The sequence below is a fragment of the Peromyscus maniculatus genome, chromosome 7, assembly GCF_049852395.1.
Source record: "Peromyscus maniculatus bairdii isolate BWxNUB_F1_BW_parent chromosome 7, HU_Pman_BW_mat_3.1, whole genome shotgun sequence".
In the NCBI taxonomy this organism is placed as follows: domain Eukaryota; kingdom Metazoa; phylum Chordata; class Mammalia; order Rodentia; family Cricetidae; genus Peromyscus; species Peromyscus maniculatus.
In genome coordinates, this window is record NC_134858.1 from 37211144 (window position 1) to 37237949 (window position 26806).

At 43.0% G+C, this 26806-nt stretch overlaps 1 long non-coding RNA gene across 1 annotated transcript; it reads left to right on the top strand.

Annotated features, from left to right (window-relative positions):
• The first annotated feature begins 19520 nt into the window (after window positions 1-19520).
• Window positions 19521-24112, top strand: LOC143274123 (uncharacterized). The gene is made up of 2 exons (XR_013052548.1): window positions 19521-19596; window positions 23547-24112. It is a non-coding gene; the product is annotated as an uncharacterized LOC143274123 (long non-coding RNA).
• Window positions 24113-26806: the final 2694 nt, after the last annotated feature.

The following is a 26806-nucleotide window of genomic DNA, read 5'->3' on the forward strand; positions in this document are numbered from 1 at the left end:
AAGTTCACATGTTGAAAACTCAATGTCAAAACATATATGTTAATTGTATTTAGAAGTGGGCCTTTGGGAGACTGTGTGATTAGATGAGACCACAGCAGTGGCAAATCCATGATGGCATTGGAGGCTTTATAAGAAGGGAATGGAGAGTTCCAAGCTGGCCTCCCTGCTCTGTCACTGTGTGATGCCTTTCACCATGTGATGACATGGGAAGAAGCTCCTTGTGAGGTGCCAGCCTATACATATTAGACTTGCAGCCTCCAGAGAACCATGAACTAAGTGAACCCTTTTTCTTCATATCGATTACTCAATCTGTTTGGAGTTCAGTTATGGGAAAGTAAGATAGATTACAATGGATGCCTCTGTGAAGGAAAAGTGTGTGGTGGGGGTGGGGTGAGGGGGGTGGTCACAGGTTTTACATAGGGACAGCACCCAGATGAGAAGGATGAGACCAGGATGATGGTGTGACTTGACTGGTTCCCCACCATTCTTGGGCTAGAAGCTCGGTGCTCAGATGTATGTGCTGAGATGTTCAAGTGTGTGTCTTGAGAGTTGGGGGTGAGGTAGGGAGCAGTAACAGGAGTCTGGCAGACTGTTGAACCTATAGGCACTGCACATTTAAGAACACCTGGGAGGTCTTGGGCCCATGGCATGCAGCATCTATGTATGACAGACAGAAAGGAAGGAAGAGAGGGAGGGAGGGAGGAAGGAAGGAAGGAAGGGGAAGAAAAGGGAAGGAAATAGATGTAATTCATCCTGTTGAGTCAACACATAGAGGGAAATTCTGGAGAGTCAGGTAAGAATATTGAGGAAAAAACAAGCCTCATTATGATTCTAAGAGATGTGTTAATTTCTAGGAATAATTGAGAGCAACAAGGATTAGAATTACATCTTCAAGGGGAGGGAGTTGGCAAGAGCTAGGTATTGTAAGAATCTTTCTCTAGTAGGCAGGCTTTGAGGGCAGCATACTAACTGTAAACTATCCCGGGGCGTTTTGCAGGGTCCCAGATAGACTGTGGGACAGCACATGAAAGCCAAGGCCAGCACCCAAGAACCCCATTATGAGGCTTAAAGCCAAATGAAGAGTCCAAAAGGCTCAGAGGCCCATCAGGGGTAGCATGCTGACTGTACTTAGCCAACCACCAGGCATTGGCCTCTTTTGAGAAATACCTCCTAACCCAAGTCTTGCCAGGTGGGAAGACTGAGCTATTAGTATTTTTTTCCTTGCCACGGGGCCTGGTTTCTGCAATTGAGGCCTGTATCCCTGTGGATGGGGCCTGTGTGTATGGATCTAGAGGCCACAAACACCAGTGAAAGGTGACAAGAGAAAATTTTGGCAATAGGGAATGTGTGTTCCAACACATTCCTGCTAAGAGCAGAATAGCCTGATAGGAAACAGCATTTCAGAGATCAGCAGGCTCACAAAGTAAGATAGAAAAAAAGGTTGGATGTGATGACATGCATCTGTAATCCCAACTCCTGGGAGGGAGAAGCAGGAGGAGGCAGGGCCTATGTAAATGACCCCTAGAGGATCCACTGGCCCAGAACCTATGAGTGTCTAAAGTTCCCAGATCTCTGGCCTATTTCCATGCTCTGCAATGCTCTCTTAGTAAACTGTCACTATTTCTACCATTATTCATGTGTCCCTGGTACAATTATTTATTCCTGGACACAAGAACCAGAAATAATCTAGTGGGGGCCTCCAGGTCTCTATCTGTGCCTATAAGAAGAGCCACTATGTCAGCAGCTAGGTCTCATATGTCCAGCTTCCAGGACTACAAGAAAGATATTTCTGTTATGTAAGCTATTCAGTATCTGGTGCTTTGTTACAATAGCCCGAGGAGACTTAGGGTGATGCATCGATGATAGATAGATAGATAGATAGATAGATAGATAGATAGATAGATAGATAGATAGATAGATAGATAGATCTTTGTTAGGTACAAGTCTTTTACCAGATTTATGCTTTGTAAATATGTTCTCCCAGTCTCAGAATTGACATTCCATTTTCTTTTTTATTTGTTTTTCTTGATTTGGGTATTTTGAGACAGTGTCTCTCTACATAGCCACAACTATCCTGGAACTCACTCTGTAGACCAGGCTGGCCTCACACTCTCAGAGATCTCCTGAGTGCTGGGATTAAAGGGGTGCACCATTTGCTTTTTTTGTTTTGTTTTCTGAGACAGGGTTTCTTTGTGTATACCTGGCTGTCCTGGAACTCGCTCTATAGACCAGGCTGGCCTCAAACTCACAGAGATCTGCCTGCCTCTGCCTCCCCAGTGCTAGGCCGGTGCCACCGCCGCCGCCGCCACCACCACCACACACACACCCACCTCCCGCCTAAGATTTTCTGTCAAGTTTTTCTTTACACATTTTATAGTTTTATGTTTTTATACTTAGGTCTGTTTTTCACTGTGAGGTTTTCGGTTTGTTTGTTTTTGGTTTTTTTTTGTTTTGTTTTGTTTTGTTTTGTGAATGTGAGATAAAGTATGGGTTGAAGTACTTTTTTGCATATGGGTATCTAATTACTGTTTTAATTAGTATAGCTGTGAACAAGCCTTGAAGTCATATAATGTTAGTCTTACACATTTGTTCCTTTTCTCTCCCCCCACCCCGGGGCTTTGTTCTGGTTCCTTTGTATTTCTAAATAAAATTTGGAATCCCCTTATAAGTTTCTGTAAGAAAATTCTGCTCTGGTTTTTATTGAGGTCATACTGATGTATTAGTCAAAGGGCAGGCTTAATGTCTCCACAGTACTTTGTCCTCTGACCCTTGGGCACAGCACATCTCTGTGTCTAGGTATTCCCTAAATTCCTTCAAAAATGTCTTATAGAGCCGGGCGGTGGTGGCGCACGCCTTTAATCCTAGCACTCGGGAGGCAGAGCCAGGTGGATCTCTGTGAGTTCGAGGCCAGCCTGGGCTACCAAGTGAGTTCCAGGAAAGGCGCAAAGCTACACAGAGAAACCCTGTCTCGAAAAACCAAAAAAAAAAAAAAAAAAAAATGTCTTATAGTTTTAACAGTGCAGGGTCTTGCACATTTGGGGATCCTGTTTATACTTGTTTCATTTTAAAATGAGGTTATAAATGAAACATCTTATTATTTCAATTTACAAATGTTGGTTATTAATAAACATAAATTCAGCTGCTAGTTATACATTAGCATCCTGCCAACCTTATTTCTTGCCTTCCTAGTTCTAAGCAGTTGTGGTGATTGTTTTGTGCCTTGGGGTTTTACTTTTTGTAAATTCCATCAAATTTCTATATGTATAATAATACCAACTAATAAAAGTCTTATTTCTTCCAGAACACTCTTAGAAACTGGATGTGAGGACACAAGTCTATAATCCCAGCACTTGGGCGACTGAAAGACCACAAATCAGTTGGGTTCATAGTTCAGCCTGGCTCAAAAACATAAGCACTTTTGATCCAATTTAGCATAAATCATATGTTTTTGCAGACTCCTTGGAAGTTCAGAGAGGTGATATTCCAAGTCTCCCCTGTTCATCATCTGAAAAACCAAAGCTGTGATTATAGCAAAGCTGGCAGAATTTCATGAATTGGGGGCATTTCATTTATATTTAACTTTTTGTCAAAACAGAAACTTTGGTCATAGTTCTAGAAAAGTGTTTAAAAGGACATATTTTGGATTAAAATACTATTTCAGCAAGTGATGCTCAAGTGTCAGGTGTATCAGTTCTGTGCTGCTGTGTCAGCCACATAGTGTTGTTATAGTGTGTGACAGTCCCAAACCTCAATAGCAAACAGCATTAAATGTCTTTCTCTCCTGATCCTGGGCCTGTGGGGTTGACCTTACCTGACCTTACCTGTCTGCAGTCATTCTTATCTGAGCTAGGCTTAACTCTTACATGCCAACAGCTGGGTGATGGCTGATCTACAGTAGTTGAGACCAGCCCTAAATCAACTCTCTTCTAATGTCTGCTACCCTCTAGCCAGGTCAACATCTTCTCGAGATAGTATCAGAAGGCAGGAGTAGTTTTCAAGGCTTTGGAAAGACATTTCCTAACACGCTCATTGGTCAAAATCATGTTGAAAGCCAGGATCAGAGGAGGAGAATGCTGCAGAGTCACATGACAAAGGGTGTGGGGGGGGGCAGGAGCCATGATAATTGGTGTGTCAATACAATCATTAGTGGTTAGAGCCAAGGAGCTAGTTAGTATGGACGACAGAAAGGAACACCATAGTCTCACTACCTTCTCCCACAAGCAGTCACACTTGATGGTAGAATAGTGAAGCTTTTCAGACAGTCTTTGCTTTGGTAAGATCTAAGAAAATCAAGAGGAGAGCGTCAAGTGTGGATACTGCCTGGACAAAGGGTTGTGCTTAACTTTTGGGAATTCCTCAAAGGCAGAGGAGACCAGGGATCCACCGCACAAATGGATCCCAGTGTATAGAATGTTAAGCATTAATTCCAATGTCGTTGGATGGAAATGACAGAAATCCAAGTGACAAATGCTATTGTTGTTTCACTTCCTCTCCCTCCTGACCTTGAATCTCTTCCTTAATCCAATGGGATGGACAACACTAATTGGCCGGCCTCGTCTTGAACTCACAATGTGGAGGATGATGGAGGAAGACACTTGGTGCTGACCGTTGTCCTCTACATACACATGCATGTGCACCCACGTGCCTGTGAGTGCACACACAAGGCTAGAGTGGTGGGCCAGCAAGCCCTGTGGTCCTTTTTGTCTTTGTCTTTCCGGCACTAGGGTTACAGGTGCTTTTATGGCTTTTATGAGGGCGCTGCAGTCTGAACGTGGGTGCTCAGGTATTCATGTTTGTGCAGTGGGCACTTTACGACAGAGGTGTCTCTCCAGCCCTAATTACCCATTTTATTTCTCTCGATATTTCACTTTATGATTCCACGGGTGCTTGTAAGTTAGCTCCATAATTACAAATTCGAGACTAGAGCTAGGAAATATTTTACAATGTTAAATAATTTATGCCACTCTCACACATTTATATATACTTAGGTATAGCTATAAATATAAATGTACCATGCTTAAAATGCACTCTTGATCCTCTCTCTCTCTATATATATATATATATATATATATATATATATATATATATATATATATATATATATATATGGCCCTGCCCTTTCTCTTTTGTTTTTGAGATTCAGTCTTGCTACTTAACCCTAGTAGACTTGGTGTCCTGGTTTGCTGTCTGCTGCTGTTATAAAACACTGACCAAAAGCAACTTAGAGAGCAAAGGGTTTATTTCACCTTAAACTTTACAGCCCATCATCAAAGGATGTCAAGGCAAAAACTGAGGCAGAGACCATGGAAGATGGCTGCTTGCTCTATATGTGTTTCTCCCTCCCTCCCTCCCTCCCTCCCTCCCTCCCTCCCTCCCTCCCTCCCTCCCTCCCTCCCTCCCTCTCTCCCTTCCTTCCTTCCTTCCTTTCTCCCTCCCTTTCCCTCAACTTACTTTCTTTCTTTCTTTCTTTCTTTCTTTCTTTCTTTCTTTCTTTCTTTCTTTCTTTCTTTCTTTCTTTCTTTCTTTCTTTCTTTCAGAGGATCTCATGTATCCTGAGCCTCATTCATAGCTGAGGATGACTTTGAACTCATGATCCTCCTACCTCCACTTCCCAAATGCTGGATTACAGGCACGTACCACTACTCCAAGGCTATGCGGTGAGGCTCACACCCAGAGTGTTGCCAGGAAAACACTCTACCAACCCAGCTCATACTAACTGCCTCCCCAGCACTGCCCTGATTCTTCACCTATGAAACCAGAGGATCACTGAACACTTGCGTTATAAATATTTTTATATTTTTAAGAATGCTAAGAAGCTCTTTGTATATTTCCCAACATGCTGAAATAACTTTAGTTCAAGATTGGAATTTATGTTTGGCGTGTTGATTCTAACATCATTATGAGCATTTTAGAGGAAAAATTAACACCTTTGAAAGCCACATAAAGGAATCTTACATTTTATATGTACTATTTATATTTTATGAATATACACTCAAGCTTTATGTATTCTTTTATTACAATCACATTTTGTTTTATTCATTTGGATGAGAATTAGCAAGCTATGCAAACTGCAGCCTACAGCTGGCTGCCTGTTTACATAATGAAGTTGTTAGCACACAGCCTCATTCATGGATTTATATGTGCTGTAGACTTGCTTTCTTAGGGCAGCAGCAGAGTGGAGGAGTCACAGAGACCATATGAGAGGATACCATACTTCTATCTTGTCCTTTACGAATAAAATTTGCTGATTCCTGCTTTAGATAATATAATATTTAGATAATATAAATTATGTGCAAATATTCACTATAACATAATTTTGATCATGCTAGAATGAAAAATACATTTTGGTAAAATAGTGATTTATAAGATACACATTTTACTTGGATATTGTTGGTTCTTCAAGTAAAGTAAATTCAATTGTATTAGATATTTGTCCAACTTTGGATGATACAAAACCATGGCTTTGCATATCTTTTTCATTTATGACATTCAGAAAGCAGTGTTGTGATACATTTTACATAGTTGTTCGTTCGCTTATCCTATCATTTTTAAACACTGAGGTAGATAGTTGGAAGCCTACATTTTAACTCTCATCTAGGTCTTGCGAATGAGAAGAATAAGACCAGGGATGAGCATTCAGGTCTGCAACGAACTCCATCCTGCAGCTATAGACAGAAGGCAGAGGGGAACCCACACACGCTATTTTATTTTATTGCAAAAAGGCAGGTGTCAGGTAGAGCCAGTGCTTTGCTAACAGCAGCTGTTTTAGCTGCTGCTGATTCCAAACCTGAAGATAATGGGAGCAGGGAGGCAACCTATGGGCCCATGGAGGAAAAAGCAGGTAGGAGTCTCATAGTGTCCATTGTCGGTAATTGATCAGAAGCTCAATGGTCCTTCAAGGGCCTGTGGGAGGGAAGTTTGCCTCAGGAAGGAGGCTAGACTAGGTCAGCTGGGTCAGCAAATTTTTGTTGGGACCTATTAGGCTGCAAACTCTGCCTGAAGTCCCACGATTTGGGCAACTTTCTGATTTGAATGGCCAGCTGAAAAGACTGGAGTGATCAGACCGGTCCCCACTGTCCAAATGCACACAGTTCAGAAACAGTGGCAGGCAGACTAGAAAACCTGCTATTAAGAAAGCCCTTGGTCTATTTATACATCAGAGACACAAGACCTCCGACTCTGTCACAGTAGGAGGTAATCGGGGAAGTTACCAAGGACAGGCAGCCCTGAGAGTTCTACAGAAGGAGGATTAAGACGTCTCTGTAACACAGATCCTCCAGATGGAATTTAATTTTATCCAATCAGCCCAGCAAAGGCAAAAGGTGAAATCCTAACAAATTAAATTAAAATGCAATATAGGGTACTCTGAAAAGCAGATTTCAAAGCCCATTTTTCTCTGGTTTTCTCTATGAACCTGGGGGTAAGGAAGCACGTGTCTGCTTTGATCAAGGTTACCGAATCAATTTCTTCCACTTTTCTGAAGGAAATAACAGAAGGGAGGAGTCACCAACGTTTTACTTCATAATAGAGGGAACGAGACTTCATTTCATTCCCAGAAAAGCTCTGGAGCCAGATTTGGACAAATGGCAATAGACAGCGTTGTCTGCAGGATGAGAATTATTTGTTGCCCTCCTTTCTGGGTGTTTCTTCCTTTCCCAAAGCCAGAATTGTGATCTTCTGTCTGTCTCAACCTAAAGCTGCAGAATGGGATTGTAGCAGAAATGCCTAAAATACATTTTGTTTCTCTAAACTGCTGACCCTGTAACTGCCACTAGTTAGAGTTTTAAAGCAGGAAGGAACCTTGGAGATCACCTTGAAAAACTCTTCAGGCCCCAGGAAAATTAAATAAATGTCCCCCGATTATTCAACATTTTGGGTAGCAGATAAAAGTCTACAAACGAGATATATGAGTTTTTAATCTAAGCACACTTAACTGTGCCACTCAGTGTGCTGGGAAAGCAGAGGCCTGGAGACAGTTCCTAGGCCATCCTCCTTTGTCTCTGGGATATTAGTTGTATCAAAATATTGTGTCCCAACTCTGATGCTTTTTTAAAAATTATCCAACCTTTCCTTTGACCCTCCCTGATTGTTGACCTCTTGTCTTTGCAAACATCAATCTAATCACTTACTCAATAGAGACAATTACTAACCAGCTCGGCAGGGTTGTCTAAGGATTAGGTAAGATAAAATATGCAAAATTCCTCACAAATTGAGAAAATGTGTACAAATGGTACAAAATTTCGGGGGTTTTAATGTTGTTTGTCAAAATTTTTCTCGCAGATAAATACACATTCTATAAGCTGTACTTTGTCTTATTCATTCAATATTCATCAACATTAATAAAACCTCTTTGCGTGTGTGTGTGTGTGTGTGTGTGTGTGTGTGTGTGTGTGTGTGTGTGTGTGTTTCTGAGGATAGAACCCAGGGACTTGCCCATGCTGGGCAACTCTTCTACCACTGAGCTATACCCCTAACCCTCAGGCATTTCTTAGATATCAGGACCATTATATATAATTAAGAGAGCTTCAAAGATGAATGAAATAAAAACCAGTACAGCAGAATTTATAGTAAATGTATGCATAATTACAACATAGGATGCTTATGTAGATACAAGCACTATGGAAGCCACAGACAGAAGATACGCCCATGAGGCCCTACCCCTTCGTGATGAGCTAATGGCTGTTAATGATTGAAGAGAAGGGTATCATTTTCTCTAAAGGTGCAACCACTGGGGGACTAGGTGAGGAAAGGGAGGTACAGAAGGAAAGGAAGAGGGATATCAGGGGTGATGTGGGCGAATGTAATTAATCACAATACACTGTATATGTTTGAAACACTCAAATGGACAATGGAAGCACACTTGGACAATTCTAAGAATGCTGCACAATAGAAGTGACAGTTTTAATCCACAACTCCAAACAGGAGAGGTAAGAGCAAAGAAAGGTGGCAATGGGTGTACCCCAAAAGGTTGTCAGCAGATCAGTGTGCTTTGACCACGCACGTTCCTAGAAGGGGCTGCTGCACAGCGACAGCAATAGCACTCACAATTGCCCTTGAGGATGACCTCTAACCTCCACACTCTCACCCTTTCTTAAAACCTGCACAGTGGTCCACCAAGGTAGGTAGAGTTATTTAATACTCATAGGAAAGAAAACTTGCCTAAGATCATATACCTGATAAATATTAAAGTTGTAACAAGGAAAATGTTAGAAAAATGAAAATCAGAAGGACTTCTGAAACTCCATGTTCATTCTTACTGTGTGGGTCACAGATAACTCTAAAATAAGACATTTAGTCTCACATATAACAGAAAGTCCAGAGGTAGAACAGGGCTGGGGAATGGTTCATCAGTGGTTGATCAAGTCATGAACTCTTTCTTTCTCTTTTTATTCCACAGTCTACATTGCCGTGATATGGAAAGATCTAATCCCATGTAACCCAGCAAGAGGGGGTATATTCTCCTGGATCTTGGAGTTAGTTGGAACCTGCAGAATAGTAAACTCTAAAAGGCGAGCATTTCTGCATAGACTGCTTGCAGAGTAACATGCTAGTTATTCTGGGGCGAATCAATGTACTAAAAATATTGGCTCCTCCCTAGAATGGATTTCCAGAATTATAGGTAAGATAGAAAGAAACAAAAGAAAGGGGGAGTCATTGAGACAAAATGTGCAGAAATTTCAGGACATCATCTGAAAGAAACATAACTGGGAAAGCATTTCTAGAAAGCATTCACAGAAATCCAAAGGCACTGGGCGGTGGTGGCGCACGCCTTTAATCCCAGCACTCAGGAGGCAGAGGCAAGCGGATCTCTGTGAGTTTGAGGCCAGCCTGGGCTACAGAGTGAGTTCCAGGAAAGACGCAAAGCTACACAGAGAAACTCTGTCTCAAAAGAAAGAAAGAAAGAAAGAAAGAAAGAAAGAAAGAAAGAAAGAAAGAAAGAAAGAAAGAAAGAAAGAAAGAGAGAAAGAGAGAGAGAGAGAGAGAGAGAGAGAGAGAGAGAGAAAGAAAGAAAGAAAGAAAGAAAGAAAGAAAGAAAGAAAGAAAGAAAGAAAGAAAGAAAGAAAGAAAGAAAGAAAGAAAGGAAGAAAAGAGAAAAGAAAAGAAACCCAAAGGCTCAGAGTGGACAGCAAATATTAATTATGTGGTTGCAGTTATTGCTCAGTGGCAGAGCGCTGGTCTAGGATGCATGGGGGCCTGGGTCCCGTTCCCAGTACTGGCAAAGAAAAACATTGACTAGGGATATGGTATTTCAAAGATGGAAGTGTACCCACAGATGTTATGCCCAGAGTGCTAAAGAGGATTGGGATCAGATAAGTCTGGCTTGAGTGTGGAGGCATTGACATTGCAGCTCAGAAGACTAGTCAAGGTATTGAAGTGTATTTTGTTATGCTGTTATTGTTATGTTATATTCTTAGAAATATGAAATATTTAAAAACTTGAGAACCTGGATTGGTATATGTGATTGTATGAATGAGAATGGCCTCTATAAGCTCATATGTTTGAACCCTGGTCCCTGTTGGTGTAACTGTTTGGGAAGGACTAGGACATGTAGCCTTGTTGAAGATGGTCACTGGGGGAAGGCTTTGAGGTTTCAAAAGACTGATGCCATTTCAACTTAGTTCTCTCTGCTTCCTGTTTCTAGATCAAGATGTAAGCTCTCAGCTGCTCCTCCAGCACCATGCCTGCTTGCCTGACGCCACGCTTCCCACCATGATGATAATGGAATCTACGCTCTGAAATTGTAAGCCCCAAATAAACTCTACCTTCTATAAGTTGCTTTGGCCATAGTGTTTTATCAAGGCAATAGAAAAGAAACTAAGACACTATATGGAAAAGGTATTATTTCAGGACTAAACTGGCAACCGCAAGCAAGTGCATTAAAGCAGAGGAGCAATTTGTCTTCATTTAATTGTCTTTCTAGGGAGAATATTTTTTTAGAAGAATCATTGTAATTCCAGCCTTTGGAAATAAGTGTTGAAGTAGGGCAATAACAAACAGTAGAAAAGGTTTTAAAAGAAGGAAAAGGAATTAGAGAAAATCTGTAGAATCAGTACAACAACTGGAGGGTCAAGTAAGTCCAAAGTGTATTTAAATCTCTGGGTATAAGAGAAATAAGGAAGTCGGAAAATGGAGACAAGTGATTTTTCTCCCGGCTGGAAGGTAATTACAAGAGTGCAGCTTTCTGACAAGAGAGCTTATTAAAGATGATTAAATCGATGTTAGAAATCTGGAGGTTGAAAAGATCCAGGTTGAAATGAGCAGTGAGAATTGGAGATCTGAACGAAACACAAATTAGGGCTGTGCACATAGGCATGGGAGGTCATCAAATCTTCATATATATGGCATGTGTTTGAGTGTAAAAGTTCCGGAAATAAATAAAGCAGATGCTCTTTTCTCCAGGGAATCATGTACCCAGAGGTGTTAGTTAAAGATGTACATGATGAGTGAGATCAAAAAAGGACAAAGAACAGAGAGTCAGAGTGGGAACCAATCCTTATAATGCACAGAGAAGGGAAGTCCTGGGAGGATTAAAAGGAGAATCAGAAGAATGGGGGCATTTTCATAGCGCGAGAAGGTGCTGTGCAGGCTGCGGGGAGAGAAAAGCCAACTCAGAATGCTGCAATACTGACCCGCCAAGCAAGCTGCATCCGCTGGACAGTAGTGGCAAGAACATCCTATCAATAACCAGTTGTAGCGGGATTGGACTGAAGGCCTGCTCTATGGACAGGAATTGAGAACTGGTACTGTAAACCTGGTTAAAAGCCCAAGACTTGGCCCTAAAGAGGAACATACTAGTGTTGTCTTGCTAAATATGTTGTCAAAGAGCCTTCTAAATACGTATACCCATTGATTAGTGCTACGCTCAACCTGGCCAGAGAAGCTTCCCTTTGCAGTCGTCAGCAGTCAAGGCAGAGAAGTATAACTGGTCAAGGTTCTGGGAATAACTGTCTATTGAGTACTCTGGTACAACTATATTCACCCCTACCCTAAAGACCCAGGGAACATCATGGAAGAGGGTGGGAAGAATGAAAGAGTCAGAGGATGAGGAACAGTGCTGGGAAATGGTGGCTCTCAGATACGGTGTCTTAGGGACTTTTCCATTGCTGTGAAGAGACACTCTGACCAAGGCAATTTACAGAAGAAAGAGTGTATTGGGGCTTAACGGTTCAGAGGGTGAGCCCATGACCATTATGTCAAGAAGCATGGCAACAGGCAGGCGGGCATGGCTCTGGAGATTTAAACTGAGAGCTTACATCTTGCTCCATGAGCATGAGCAGAGAGCAAACTGGGAATGTCTTTTGAAACCTCAAAGCTCAGCCCCAGTGACCACCTCCTCTGAAAGGCCATACCTCCTAATCCTTCCCAAAGTTTGACCAACTGGGGAACAAGTGTTCAAACATGTAGATGTATGGGACCGTTCTCATTCAAACCACCACACATGGCATGGCTATCACACCCATGCATTCACTGTAGCAATGCTGACCTGCACAAGATCAACTCAACAAGATCAGTCAGCATTCTAACAGGCAGCACTAACGGGCTTCAGTGGGTTATTAACCACAACAAAAATAAGAGGACATGAAGTGGGGAGAAGGGCATATTGGGATGTCTAGGGAAGTGGGAGGAAGGAATTAGGGGTCTGAGAGGAGTGAGAAGAGTTGGGGTGCATATAATCAAGATGTATAGGAGGCACAGGGGTCCTTGTGCTCACACATAACCACTAGGGGAACCTGGAATGTCAGCACACAGGGTATTCCTTCAAGGGAGGAAATGCATAACCCGCTACCTGCCCATCGGGCTGGAAGTGGACGTGCACTCTAGCTTGGTGACCTGTATGCTATCTGTACGTCTAGAGACCACATTGGATTCTCCCCCAAACCCTTATCCTAAACTTGTTTTTCTCAGTCAATCTATAAAACCTATCTTTCTGGAAGGTGCTACATGTACTTTACAAAGAGTTCCGATGTAGTCACAACTGAGCTTTATTTAGCTTACTTTGATCCTCAAGGAGATTTACATATGCTTTATTGTACACAATAGATTGAGTTCATTATCACCAGCAAAGTTTTCACCCAATTATGACATACTTAAATATTCCTAAAATAAACTACTCAGGGTCAAACCCCCAAAGTTTGAACCAGGGCCAGCTACTTCGTCATGTTGAACTGAATTGCCTTCTGAGTGTTGTTACACCGCTGGCCATGATCTTTACAGACACACACACACACACACACACACCGTAAACATGTATTGTTTACATGTATGAAATTGTCAAAGAATAAATAAAAGATTTTTGGTGCCAAAAACAAAGGAGGAGGAAGATGTAGTAATCCAAAAGCCAAATAAAAAGCCGTAAAATTTCAACAAAATAGTGATGTGGTATGTCCCAAAGGGAGAGAAATAAAAACCGACACAGAAAAAAAAAATCACTGGATTTAGTGATTAAAACATATGTGACAACCTTTGGGGATGAAATTGAAGTTGAGCTACGGAGGATTAAGAAACAAAGGGATGAGAGAGTACGCACTGCTCATCATCTGGGAGCTTTGAAGACTTTCCTGCCCCTGAGTCCCTTGCTGTATTTATGAAAAGGCTGACGTGTGAATAGAATTGCTGCATAGGGATAGTATACATTTGGTGAATTAAGCTTCCAAGAATTTAACGGCTGGAAATGAGGAGTGCTTTGCAAATCATAGTCACGTTACCATTATGGACTTGGTAATAATGTGAGTTTCCCCATAATAATAGTACTTATCACCCTACTCAAGGCAACGAGGAGACTTTCCATCTCAGATACACTTTGTAATTATTAGTTAAGCAAGGCTTCTTTCTGTGTGTGCGCCTTTTTAAATGATCCGATTAAGCTTTTATCTTTCCCCCAGAGAGCTAATCAAATATGTGATAAAAACCACTTAGAACCACATTATAAATTTCCTTTCTTCCTGTCTTCTCTGTCTCCCCTTTGGTGATAAAAATGGGCTCTCTGTCCAAAAACAAAACAAAATGGACAAAACACACTTTGCTAACCAGTCTCTTTTTTTATTATGATGTCTGTGCTCAGCACATCCACCCTATGAACTGAGCCAGTACCCTGTATTTTAGTGGCACACTGTGCTAGAGAAGCACAGATTGTCTTCCAGTAAATTAGGTCTGAGATCAACACTGTGGGTCCCAGACCAAGGCTTGTTTTGTGAAATGGTGGTTTAAATACCTGGTGTGGTTCTTTGTGTATCCACTGCTTGGGAACATAAACTTGAATTGGGACATTCATGTTTGAAATATTTCTGCCCGGAGTGACTCCAGTGGCCCAGCTACTATTTGTGCCATGTTCACAACACCTGTGCTGGGTGATGGACATTTCCCTGTGTCCTGAAGATGGTTCTGATGCATAGGAAGCCCAAATGGGTCTCCTGGTGTGGTTGGTACTAGTTCTACCAATTCAAAACCAGCCTAAGCCTCTAAATCCTATACATATTTGGTTTTGTCCCTCAAGTCCCGAGTCCTTCAACTTCTACCCATTACTTTGTTGTAAGTCCTTACTATCTCAGACACGCTCTCTGAATGAACTGGATTTTTGTCCTATAGTCTCACCCCACCGCAGAAGGCAATCTGTCTTCGTTAAGGTTTCTATTGCTGACACCATGACCATGGCAACTCTTATAAGGAAAACATTTAATTGGGGGTGGCTTGCTTACAGTTCAGAGGTTCAGTCCATTGTCATCATGTCGGGGAGCATGGCAGCGTACAGGCAGATGTGGTGCTGGAGTAGCTGAGAGTCCTACATCTTGCAGGCAACAGGAAGACGACTCAGACACTGGGTGGTATCCTGAGCATAGGAAACCTCAAAGCCTACCCACACAGTGACACATTTCCTCCAACAAGGCCATACCCACTCCAACAAGCCACACTTCCTCATATTGTGGGGACCAATTACATTCAAACTACCACAGAATCCATACTCCAGGGCTATCCTGAGAAGGGTCAGGGAGAAGGTACAACCATGCCCCACATTTGAGATCCAACTCTGTACTGCTCTGTAAAGGATCCACTGTTCACGCTTCCACAGTCCTTCCTAGCACATACTCTCAGTATCTTCCTCATTGTTACAGAATCATATCCAGGTTTGCCTGATCTGTTTGTAAAGACTTTTCCTAATCAATTCATTCATCTCTATTCTGTGTTCCACTCACACACCCATCTCTTGAGTTGCCTGGTTTTAGTTGTATTTCTCAGACATACAATGTCCATTCACCATCAACTCTGTGTACACTATCATGCTGTTCCCCTTAAAAAGATCCTCTTCATCTTCTTTCCCCTCTGTTCCTTCTTCTCCTCCTTCCTTTCTCTCTCTCTCTCTCTCTCTCTCTCTCTCTCTCTCTCTCTCTCTCTCTCTCTCTCTCTCTCTCTCTCTCTCTCGTATGGGGGGGTGTCCATGTGGGGAGACCAGAGAAGCATGTGGGGAGTCTTCCTCTACTGCTCTCCACTTTATTGCCTTGAAAGAGAGAGTTCGTCTCTGAACTGGAACTCACCATTTTGGTAGACTGGCTTTCCACTGAGCTCCCAGAATACACCGGTCTCTGCCTCTCAGTGGTGGGTTACAGGCACATGCAGCCATACCCAGCTTTTTATGTGGGTGCTGGGGATTTGAACTCAGGTCTTCATGCTTAAATATCAAGCACTTTGTCCACTGAGCCGTCTCTTCAGTTGAGCACCAAATTCTCTTTCTCTTCAAAAACTTAACTAAACATGTCCTCTTTAATGGTGCCTCCTCTGTTATTGGAAGCTGAAATTATCTATTTTCCTGAACATTTTTAGTCCTCAGAAGCTGACAGAGCATCCTTTCATTTCCTGAACTCCCCCAAATATATTGATCATTTGTCCTGTGTTATTCATTTTAACATATGCATGTGTGAATATTCTGCTCCTAGGAAACCACAAGTCACAGTTGAAAAATCACTTAATTTTCTTGTATACTGCCAGTATGTCTGGAACCTAGTAGATACTTCAAAAGAGTAATTGTTGAATGAATAATGAAAGTGCTTATGAAAAGTTGGTGAGTTGACTGAATGGCCTGGGTGGCATTAGACAGGTGATGCAGAAGAGTGATATTAAATAGGAGAAAAAGAAGATGTCATTCTTAAAAATCAAGCAGTGCCCTAGATCCTTGGGTCTGATCTAGATTTGTGGAAGGAGAGAGGAGCTGGAGGAAGAGGTAGGCTGTCTGCAGAGAATGTGTCCAAGTCCTCAGGGGAGTCAGATGATGCAGGAAGCTGTGACTCATGTGGGAAATCATCACAGTCTTTCAGCACCCCCTGAAAGCAGCAACCCCCAATGAAGTGTTGAGGCAGTTTGGGGTTCTCTCTTGTCTTCCTGCTTTGAGGAGAGGAAGATCATTTTGCAATGACTTGTTCAGCACCTTCCATACTGTGGTTTCTCTGGATTCAGGACCTTTTGGAGTGAATTCTGCAGAATCAGTAGGCTTCGTGTTCATTTCTTTTGAGCCCAGGAAACTGCTGAATGCAGGAAAAGTGGAATTTTAGAGATGGACTCAATGGCCCAGCATAACGTCCCCTTATCCTAAAGACCCCAAACCTGTGGCACAGTGTCTGTGGCACAGCGTCTGTGGCACATTTTCTCAGCCCATGATGCTGTCTTTGGGTCTTTCTTCCTTGTCATCCCCAGCAACAGGAAACCACTGAGCCCTATCTTTTCTACTCTACAGTGTCTCCCAGATCTACCATCTTTGCAGCCTGAGTGCCCTTGTCCTTACCAAGTCTTTACCCTCTCACCCAAATTATGCCAATAGATTCCTAATCGTTCTTCTGTCCCCAAACTCTCCCCCTTCTTCACACACACTTGCCCTGTCACCAGTGAATCTCACAAGATCAGAACTTATGATGTCATTCTTCCATATGAAATATCAACGGCTTCTTGGAGCAGGAGTAAGACCAGGAGACTAAAACTCCTGAGTAAGCCTTCATAACCTTCTACACAAAATCAGTGCTTAACGTTTTTCTGCCAGTCCTCATAACATAGCAATTCTGCCTTATTCTGAACTTTCTGCAACTTGACCTTCTCTATTTTGTCTTTCAAAAACTAACTCAGGATTCGCCTTCCCTGGAAATCTTTTAATAAACGAAAAACTAGGGGCATCAGAAACCACTCATCCAAACAACTCATACAGGCAAAAGTGGACTTGGAGAATACAACTAGGCTTGTTATTGTGTGTTCCCGGTCAAGTATTAACTGACAGATCTAGGGATACGAAGAACGGAAAAAATCTGTGGTCCCTAGTTGGCAGCTCTAAGACATGAGGCCTAGCATTTAGTGAGACTAACAAGGAGTAGCTTCTAGTAGAGTGAATGAGCACCAGCAACCCTGTGGGACGGGTGATATTGGCATTGTTTTACTAGATGAAGACATGCAGGTTTAGAGGTCCCAGAGGTCCAGTGTTATATAACGAGTCAGAAACATCACTGGAATACAAACTCAAGCCTGACTGACTTGAAGCTTAGTGCTTCTTATCCCCACGTACCATAGACTCACAGAGAGGTAAAGCAAATGTCAGAACAGAGTAGCAAGTAGATATGGGGCAAGAACCGGCAAAGAGATCAAGAGCAAGGGAGACTTCTCCATGAAGTAAGAGGGCGGGGCCTCGCTTCCAGCAGACAGAATTCCTTTCAGGGTGTTTACTAAAGGGGAGGATTTGAAGCTTGATGTGAACCCTGGTTCCCACATCCACTCCTCTTACTCATTCTCAACAATCCTTTCCTCAGAGGTGTCTGATTCTTGCCTTCTGAAACACTTATTGGTGAAATTATTAAGGTCACTCCACATAGTTAAAAGGGAGGTTTATTTTGTGGGATAACTTACAAGTGAAGGGATAGGTTACAGGGTCTGGGAAAGGTGTAGTGCAGTCCAGCAGTGTTCTCTGGAGAACTCTGCTCAGTCTACCTCCAGTGTCCAGGGTCCAGGAAACAAGAGAGCTGGCACATCCAGATCTCGGGTCTTCAGAGTCCTCTCTCGGGCCCGCCTTGTAGGCGTGACAGTTACCGAAGCCTCAATGGGGGTTGGAACCTCCAGATCAAAGCTGGGATGGCTACCCACTACATCTCCCCCTTTTGTCTAAATAAGAAGGTTCTAACCTAATACAAGACTATATACAAAGGAATGGTTATCAAATATTGTCCAGGAGAGTAATGAGGGATAATGACCTAGATAAGATGGAACTATAACCAACGCAAACAATATCAAGCAAGAAACACATACTATAATCCAGAGAAGTCTAGAGCGTAGGTAAATGGCATGTTATAAATATCATTCCAAAAGGTGTCCTATCCTAAAGAACCTGAATCTAATACTTAATATGTTCTATCTAAGAATATATATATATATTCTAAGTTGTAACTATAACTGCTAGTCTTCAATCCCATCAAAGACCTGAGAAGTAATATAATGGTACCTGAGAAATGGAAGATGGATGCAAACAACTTTTGGGAATCTTGCAAGAGTAGACAGAGACAGCTGGCAGCCTAGACAGTCACCTAATGTTTCTCAGCAGTTTAAGTAATATAAAATATGTTTATTTTATAAGTGGGCTATGGGACTGCCGGGACTTGGTGGGATCCAGAGAGAAAAACCTCTAGCTACAAACACTATATGCTTACAAGGCATAGTAGTAATAAGTGACACAAAATTTGGTGATTTAAGACAAAAGCATACATTTGGGGGGCTCAATAGCCTGCAATTCAGGCAGGTATCTTCAGGAACAGTTTGTTTCTGGTGCCCATGGTGGTGATAGGGGCAACTTGTCTTGGACAAAGGGACCCAAAATAATCTGTTTACATCTTATTCCCCAGCGAAAGAGGTTGGACTAGCTTGAGTTTGGCTCAAACTGGTTGTCTGTGTTGATGTGGCTGGCTTCTAAGAGAGAAGAAAAAAAAAAACTGGAAGACCTCTTACTTGGGAGGTGGAGGTAGGAAAACCAGGATTTCTAGGTTAGTCTCAGCTTAATATACAGGGAGTTCAAGGACAGCCTGGCTATATGATTCCCCTGCCATAAAAGAAAACAAAATGACAGCAAACCTTTCAAAGGATCAGACCCAAAAGTCACACAATGTCACCTCTACAGCAATCTGTTGACCAGAGCAAGTCACAGGGCAAACCTGGAGTCCAGGAAAGCAGAAAACTGCCTCTTGATGAGATGTCACAGCCACATCTCAAAGGACTCATTGACTCTTGTATGTCTCTCGGAGCCATTGGTCATGGTGAATTTTAAATATGTCTGTATTTTTCAGTGGATTATCTCCCCAAATTCAAACCCTTGTTGGCGTTCATTTTATGCCTCTCATATTGCCTAACACAATACCCAAGGAGTGGGAAATGCACCAAGAGACAAATGTAGCACCTACAAAGGAGCTGGCTGCTCCCCACCTCACTCTCTTCCTCCTACTGTTCCCTGCACTCTGTGGTGAGAGCCTGGGCTTTGGAACTGGAATGTCTAGGTTGGCATCACAATTCTGTCACAAACAAATTGGATGAAGTTCAAGAAGAAATTTTATCTTTCTATAAATATTTCTGTACTGTGAAATCAGGGTAAGGTTTTATATTTCAGAATTGTGGGAACTGAAGAAAATAATATGTATAAGGAAATTAGCACGGTGCCAAAAATATGGTAATTTTTCAAAATATGATAATTATATTTAAATTTTTCCATTTCTATTTTTCCTACTCGCTACAAAATCTCTACCCATGCAAGCAGTATACTTTCCTCAAGGCCATTTCTTAGGTGAAGCACTCATGGTCACCCAGCTGGAAATGAATTTTCCATCCCCTAAGAAAGACTCGTGTCTTACTTTTCTTTGTCTCTTGAAAGTGGTTTGGCTTTGAAGCGGAGTCTAACTGTGCAGCCCAGGCTAGCCCTGAACTTCCTATCCTCTGCTTCAGCCTCCCTAGACCAAGGATTACAGGTAAGTGCTTCTTTACCCAGGGCTTGAGGTCTTACAATTCTAGATCATAAAATGATAGTGCTGGTGCGAAGTTACAGAGCATCCAGTTCCTCACCCCTCATTTACAAAGGTGATGATGTGTCCTAATGATTGAAGCAAGTTGGCCGAGTTCACACAGCTGAGGTTAGATCCAAGCTCCCTCACCCTGTAGTGAGCACAGCTAGTTTCAGTATGAAGAACGGATAATAGAGGAGAAGTAAAGCAATTCTAAGAGACGGGGCCAACAAGACCTCTGGGCTCAAATTCTTAGAAGGAGCCCTGAATCTAAGGCCTCCAACTGGTAGATGAGCTCAGAGAGAGAGAGAAAATGGACCGTATATGCAGGGAGAAAATGGACTGTATGTGTACTTTGCTTGGTTCACACAGTGTTTTTGTATTTGGTTGCTTTGTTTGGTTTTAAAAATCGAAGCAGTTTCCAGCATTAAAAAGAATCCATGGACTGGTAAGTTGGGTTAGTTAGTAAAGGGGTCTGACACCGAGTCGGACAATTTGGGTTCCACCCTCAAGACTCACGTGGTAGATGGAGGGAAGTGATTCATGCAATTTGTCCTTTGACTTCCATATGGTGTATACATACACAGTATATACATATATATAATGTGTATGTATGTATGTATATGTATGTGGAATTCCCAACGTCTTTTTTTTAAGAAGTGGGGAGACTCATCTGCCATGTGGTACTGTTGGCAAGGGAAAGATGTCCTCCCAACCCCGCCCCTTCCCCATCCCTCACCCCTCCGCACATGTGGAATTGGGGACAGCTGGCCCTGAGGTCATAAGAAGGCAATAACAGGATCTCCAAGAGGAGCCCCACTGAGGGCCCAGCATTGACAGTATAGCAGAGACCAGAGGCCTTGAACCAGACCCATGACTCTGCAATGAACACTTACAAATAAAGACATATGGACAAAAGGCTTTGTGACTCACTGTGTCACACTACAGCTTCCATGAGATTTTTCCTTTTTTTTCCCCCTTAAATGTTATTTCATTTTATTTTGTCAGCGAGGGTGAAAGGGCAGAGGGTAGGAACGAAGGGAGGGGGAGATGAATGGGATCGAGATGCAGGACGTAAAAGACACAAAGAATAAATAAAAAGAAAGTTATAAAATAGGGGGAAAAAAGAAGTGGAGAGAGATACATATAAAATTCCAGATTACCAGTTTCTATTGAAAACATCTGGACCATTCCCCCCAGTGGGCTTCTCTGGAGGCCAACAATTTGCCACAGAGAATGAAATTGCTGCCCTGTTGAGTGAGGCTGTGAGCTCTTGGATTAGAGCGAGCTCTGCCTGCTTCCTCACCGTGCGAGCCTCCTCAGCAAGTCAGGAAATGTGAGTTGACCATTCCTGCTGTTCATGAAGGCACTGGGAAGCCGTGCACACCGCCGTTGTGTGGTTGTGGCCTTCATGAAGGCATTGGGAAGCCGTTGTGTGGTTGTGGCTACACTGTCCACTCCCTTTGGAGTTTTCAACTAGGTGAAGAAGCAAAATCAGAGATGTGATATAACTTCCCCCAAATCGAACAGCTACAGTGTGTGGAACTGGGTCTCCAGGGTTTCTGCTCTTCTGAGCTTCCAGCACACAGAGTCTGTCTTCTGAATTCAGGGATTTCATTTTCTTCCAGGACACCACCCCCTTTTCCTCTGTAGTTTGGGCGAGGTCAATCCTGTGGGAATGTGACTCAGACCTGTTCAATCAGAGTTCTGATTGTCTGGACCTCAGTGATTGGTTTGAGATGTGGGCAGCTGGAACTTTCTTCTTGGGTTAAGTTGACCCTGGATAAGGCTAGCCTCTGCATTTTTTCAGAGGCTCCTCTTGATTTAAAATAAAAAAAAATGTGGGAAGTGCTACCTAGGCCTACGTAAGACTACCCTGCCCTGGTGACCTTCAGAATTCTGCCTGCTTCTAGAAAGACCCTCTCATCCTTCCGACACTCACAGACCTGCCACCACCATAGTGCTTACCTCGATATAGCTATCATCCTGTCTATGTCTGTCTCCCAGAAAGTACAGAACTCCCGAGTGACCTCAGATTCCCCAGGTGCTAATCCAGCACTGCTCTTGTGTTACGATGTAAGTCCACCAGAGAACATACACGGACACTCAGCGCGAAAAGAAAAGTTTTTATCGCTGGCCGATGGCTGCAGGGGCAATTTGCCTCAAATCACGCAGCCCCTGTCCTCACAGTCCTTCTTTGTCTTTAGTACACAAATACCACACCCTGGTTGTCACACTTCAGTCAGAAGCAGCACTACAGAAGCCAAAAAGTAAGGTTAGTACATTTAGGGGATTTCCTGGATCTTGGTGGTGGTGATGTTGGTTTTTTTACTCTTTTTGGGGGGGCCACTATCCAGCTCCCAAATACATTCACACATGGAGGATTATTGTTGCTTATGAAGACCCAGACTTAGCTTGTTTTAGTTTCTAGCCAGCTTTACTTAACTTATCCCATCGATCTTTTGCTCTGGGCTTTTCCCATGCTCTTCCATAAATCTCACTCATGCTCTGTGGCTTTCTGGTTGTGTGGCTGGCTGGCCGGCCCCTGATGTCCCCCTCTTCTCTGGCTCCTTCTAGATCTCCCTTTCCAGATTTCTCCCTCTATGTCTTCTCTCTGCCTGCCAGCCCGTCCTGTCCTTTCTCCTGCCTTGCCAGCTCTTTATTAGACCACCAGGTGTTTTAGACAGGCACAGTAACACAGCTTCACAGAGTTCAAGAAGTGCAACATAAACAGAAGTAACAGACCTTAAAATGTTCTACTACAGCTGGGCGGTGGTGGCGCATGCCTTTAATCCTAGCACCCAGGAGGCAGAGTCAGGCGGATCTCTGTGAGTTCGAGACCATCCTGGTCTACAGAGCGAGATCCAGGACAGGTAGCAAAACTACACAGAGAAACCTTGTCTGGAAAACAAACAAACAAACAAAAATATTCCATTGCATCCTAGAACTATGGCCCAGGACTTGGGTGGTTTAGGCCTTTGTTCATGTTTTGGCAAGTATTGGGGCCTATGTGCTGGGTTTTAAGGTCAAGATGGTCCCTCTAACATGCTGTCACTTATGTTAAGGTCTGGGGGCCTGTGGCATGATGGGCAGTAATGGAAACTCCTGTGCACACCCCACACTCACAGGCCCCACCCACCCCCTTTCCCAATGTCTTTACTCTCTGGAAAACTTTTGTTCTGAGCACATACAGCCACTTACGTTAAACAAAAATTACCAAAGGCCATTATTTCAGAGTAACAGACGCCAAAGCCAAAATGGAGTCAACTACTCCAACGTTTCCTGTCTTCAGACCTAATCAAAGTTCTTATCTGAGCTCCTGAGAAATGGGAGAGAAAGAGAGATCAGCCAAAACTCCCGAGGCAGCCAGCCTGCGTTGGCATGAAAGGAGAGCTCATCCTCTTTAATTCTATCCTTTAATCCTTACAAAAGCCAATCGCTCCGCGGTCTTTCCTCTTGTTTTGTCTTCCCCATTCCTGCTTTGCAGGGAAAGCAACTTTGAAATGACTAATCTGCTGTCTGTTCCGTTCCTGCTTTTTTCAGCCCTCCTCTGTCTCGGAGGCTGGGTTCTCCTGATCAGCCCATGACACTACTGTGTTATGAAGTCAAGTGTTGCCGGATGCTGGAACTGAATCATCGCAGTGTTAGCCAGTCTGACTTCCGCTGTGGCATGAATCTGTGGGTCACCCCAAAATTCAGAGTAAAGCCTCACCTCCAACATGAAGACTTTGGGGGAAGGAGTTGTTGGTTTGTTGTCCATTGTTTTAAGGAAGTGCTGAAGTTGAGTCACATATTTGAAAACAGACGATGTAGCTGACAGCCATGGAGGCTGAAGTGGAACCCACATCAGCATCATGTCAGCTCTGCTAAGGACCTCATGGCAGATGGCATCAGACACCAGCCTCCTCCCCATCTGATGATCCATACCAGCCTCACTGAAGAGAGCTCCTGGATGAGCTACATCATCCATCCCTCCTGTTCTGGAGCGTCTGGTTTCTTAGGCTAAGCGGCTTCTAGTTTTCTCCACTCTCTGGCCTGAGGATGGCCATTATGGGACTCTCAGGGCCCTGATCATGTGAGCCAATCTAATAAATTCCTTCTTACAATTATGTGCATTCCATTGTTCATATTCCTCTAGAGAATGCTGCCTGATACAAGAGAACTAATTCTGGGTCTCCTGAGAACGGCCTTCATCTCTTCCAACAGCAGCATCCCAGCAAGACTCACCTCTTAAAAGGCTCCACCACCTCATCACCACATTAAGGGCCAAGCTTTCAACATAGGAACTCTGGAAAGACGCATTCAAATCAAATCCAAGCCAGAACAGCAGATGACAAAATGATAAAGCAAAAGGCTCCCAATGGGATTGACACCCTTCTTTTAAAAAAAAAACAAACCCAAAGAGCTCTCTTGCCATCTGTACCATGTGAGGACCCAACAAGTTACCATCTATAAGCTAGACTGTAGGCTCTCACTAGACAATAAACCTGACTAGATGCCCCACCCTCTGGCACTGTGAGAAATAAATTTCTATTGTTTGAAAGTGACCCAGTTTGTGGCATATTGAACAGATTAAGACAATTTGGGTGGGTGTAATCAAAGGGAACACAAACAACACAACAAGAACCAGATCCAAGGAAAACATACAAATAGCAAATATGTACCTGAAAAGACCTTGTCTCTAGTATTTAAGAAAATGCAAATCAGTGCTACAATGAGGTACATTTCCATAACAGCTAGCATGGCTGTTATCAGAAAACAAACATCCCAGTGCTTGAGAGGTAAAAAGGACAGGAATATCAGAAGTACAAAGCCATCCTCAGGACTATAGGGTTTGAGGCCATCGTGGGTTACACAAAACCCTGTCTCCACTACAGGACTCACCCACAAAAAGAACCTATAAAGCAACGGGTGTTAGCAACGATATGAAAAAAGCTGGAAACGTGTGTGTGTGTTGATGGCAGAGATGTGAAATGCTAAAGCCACTATGGCAAACAACATGGTCATCCCTCCAGATGTTAGTGCATGGTCCTGCAGTTCTACTTCCTGTTATAGACCAGCCCCCTAGGGTGCTTTGTGATGCTGTCATAAACACCATGACCAAATGCAGCTCATGGAGGGGTGGGTTTATCTGGCTTGTCCTTCCATGTCACAATGCATCCTTGAGGGAAGTCAAGACAGGAACTCATAGCAGGAACCTGGAGTCAGAAACTGAAGCAAATGCCATTCGAAGAGAGATCCTCACTGGCTTGTTCCTCACGGCATACTCAGTCTGCTTTCTTATACCACTCAGGACCCACGGTGTCTGGGCCCTCCCACATCAACCGTTAGTCAAGGAAATGCCCTCACAGATGTGCCTACAGGGTAATCTGATGGAGGCATTGCCTCAGTTGCGGTTCCTCTTCCCTAGGTTGTGTCAAGTTTATAAAAAAATGAAACAGGATGGTCACCAGAACGACAACAGATACTGAAAGAGCTATATGCATATTCATCACAACAATATTCATAATAGCCAAAAGATAGGCTCAAACTACCTGTCTGTCTACAAATGAATGAACCAATAAAATTTCGTATCCAGTACACATACATACACACACAATGAATTCTATTAGCCTTAATAAGGAAGGAGATTCTAATGCATGCTAAAGCAGAGACAAACCTTGAGGACATCCCCAAAGGGAAATGAATCTATCACAGAGGCACGAATACTATATGATTCCTCTTACGTGACTTTTCTAGAGTGGTTGTATTCATACAGTCACTGAGAGGAACTGGTGGTTGCCAGGAGCTGGAGGAAGGGGGAAGCTGGAAATATGGAAATGCTGTGGTGATGGATGATGTCACACAGCAATGTGGTTGCACTTAATGCCTCAGAATGGCACTCTTTTAAAAGGTTAAAATGGCATATTTTGTGTGATATACACTGCATATATGTGTTATGTATTTTTTACCATGATTTTGTTGAGACAGGGTCTTAAGTGGCCTAGGGTGGCCTCATACTCAGAATGTGGCTGAGAATGGCTGTGAGTTTCTGATCTGCTTGCCTCTGCCTCTTAAGTGGTGGGATTATAGGAATAAGTCATCCTGCCTAGTTTCTGTGGTGTGGAAATCAAACCATGGCTTTGTGGATGCTAGGTAAACACTCTACGAACTGAGCTACATCCCCAACCTATATTTTACTATAATTTAAAAGAAATCTATATAATACTCTGGACCTCAAATACTCTTATTTTAGACTTCAAATGTGGCTTAAACCTTACTCTGAGACCTACTTCCATCAGCTACATCATCCAACACAGACACTCTCGAGTATCATTTGTGCTCAACACAAACCTGGTGAATAGGTGAGTGAATACACTAGTGAAAATGAACACATTAATATTTGTTTTCAATCAAGACAAGGGCTTCTCATCTCCCAGCAAACAACAAGCACATTAATTGGCGGGGCTTAGCCATCTGGAGAGCATAAGAAAGTTCAGCTTCAGGAATCCTCGAGATTCCTCGGGCCCCATTCAGCCTGTACCCGCACGCTGTCTATGTCGGCACGTGAGAGCTGGCTTTGCCTCCGGTAGTCCTATCTCAAGTGTATCTCGTGGGTGGAGACACCTCAAGACAAGACACTGTTCACTGTATCCTTACTGGTCACTACCTCAGAGACAGTATAGGCCTAGCTGCTGTTCCGGAAGCCCATAGTAGTAGGGACAAGAGCAGAAACAACTTGAAACAACACAGGAGTTTTAATTCAGTCTCTCACCAATCTGGTTGATTTTCACATTCAAGTTTTCTTCAACCCTCTCCTCCCT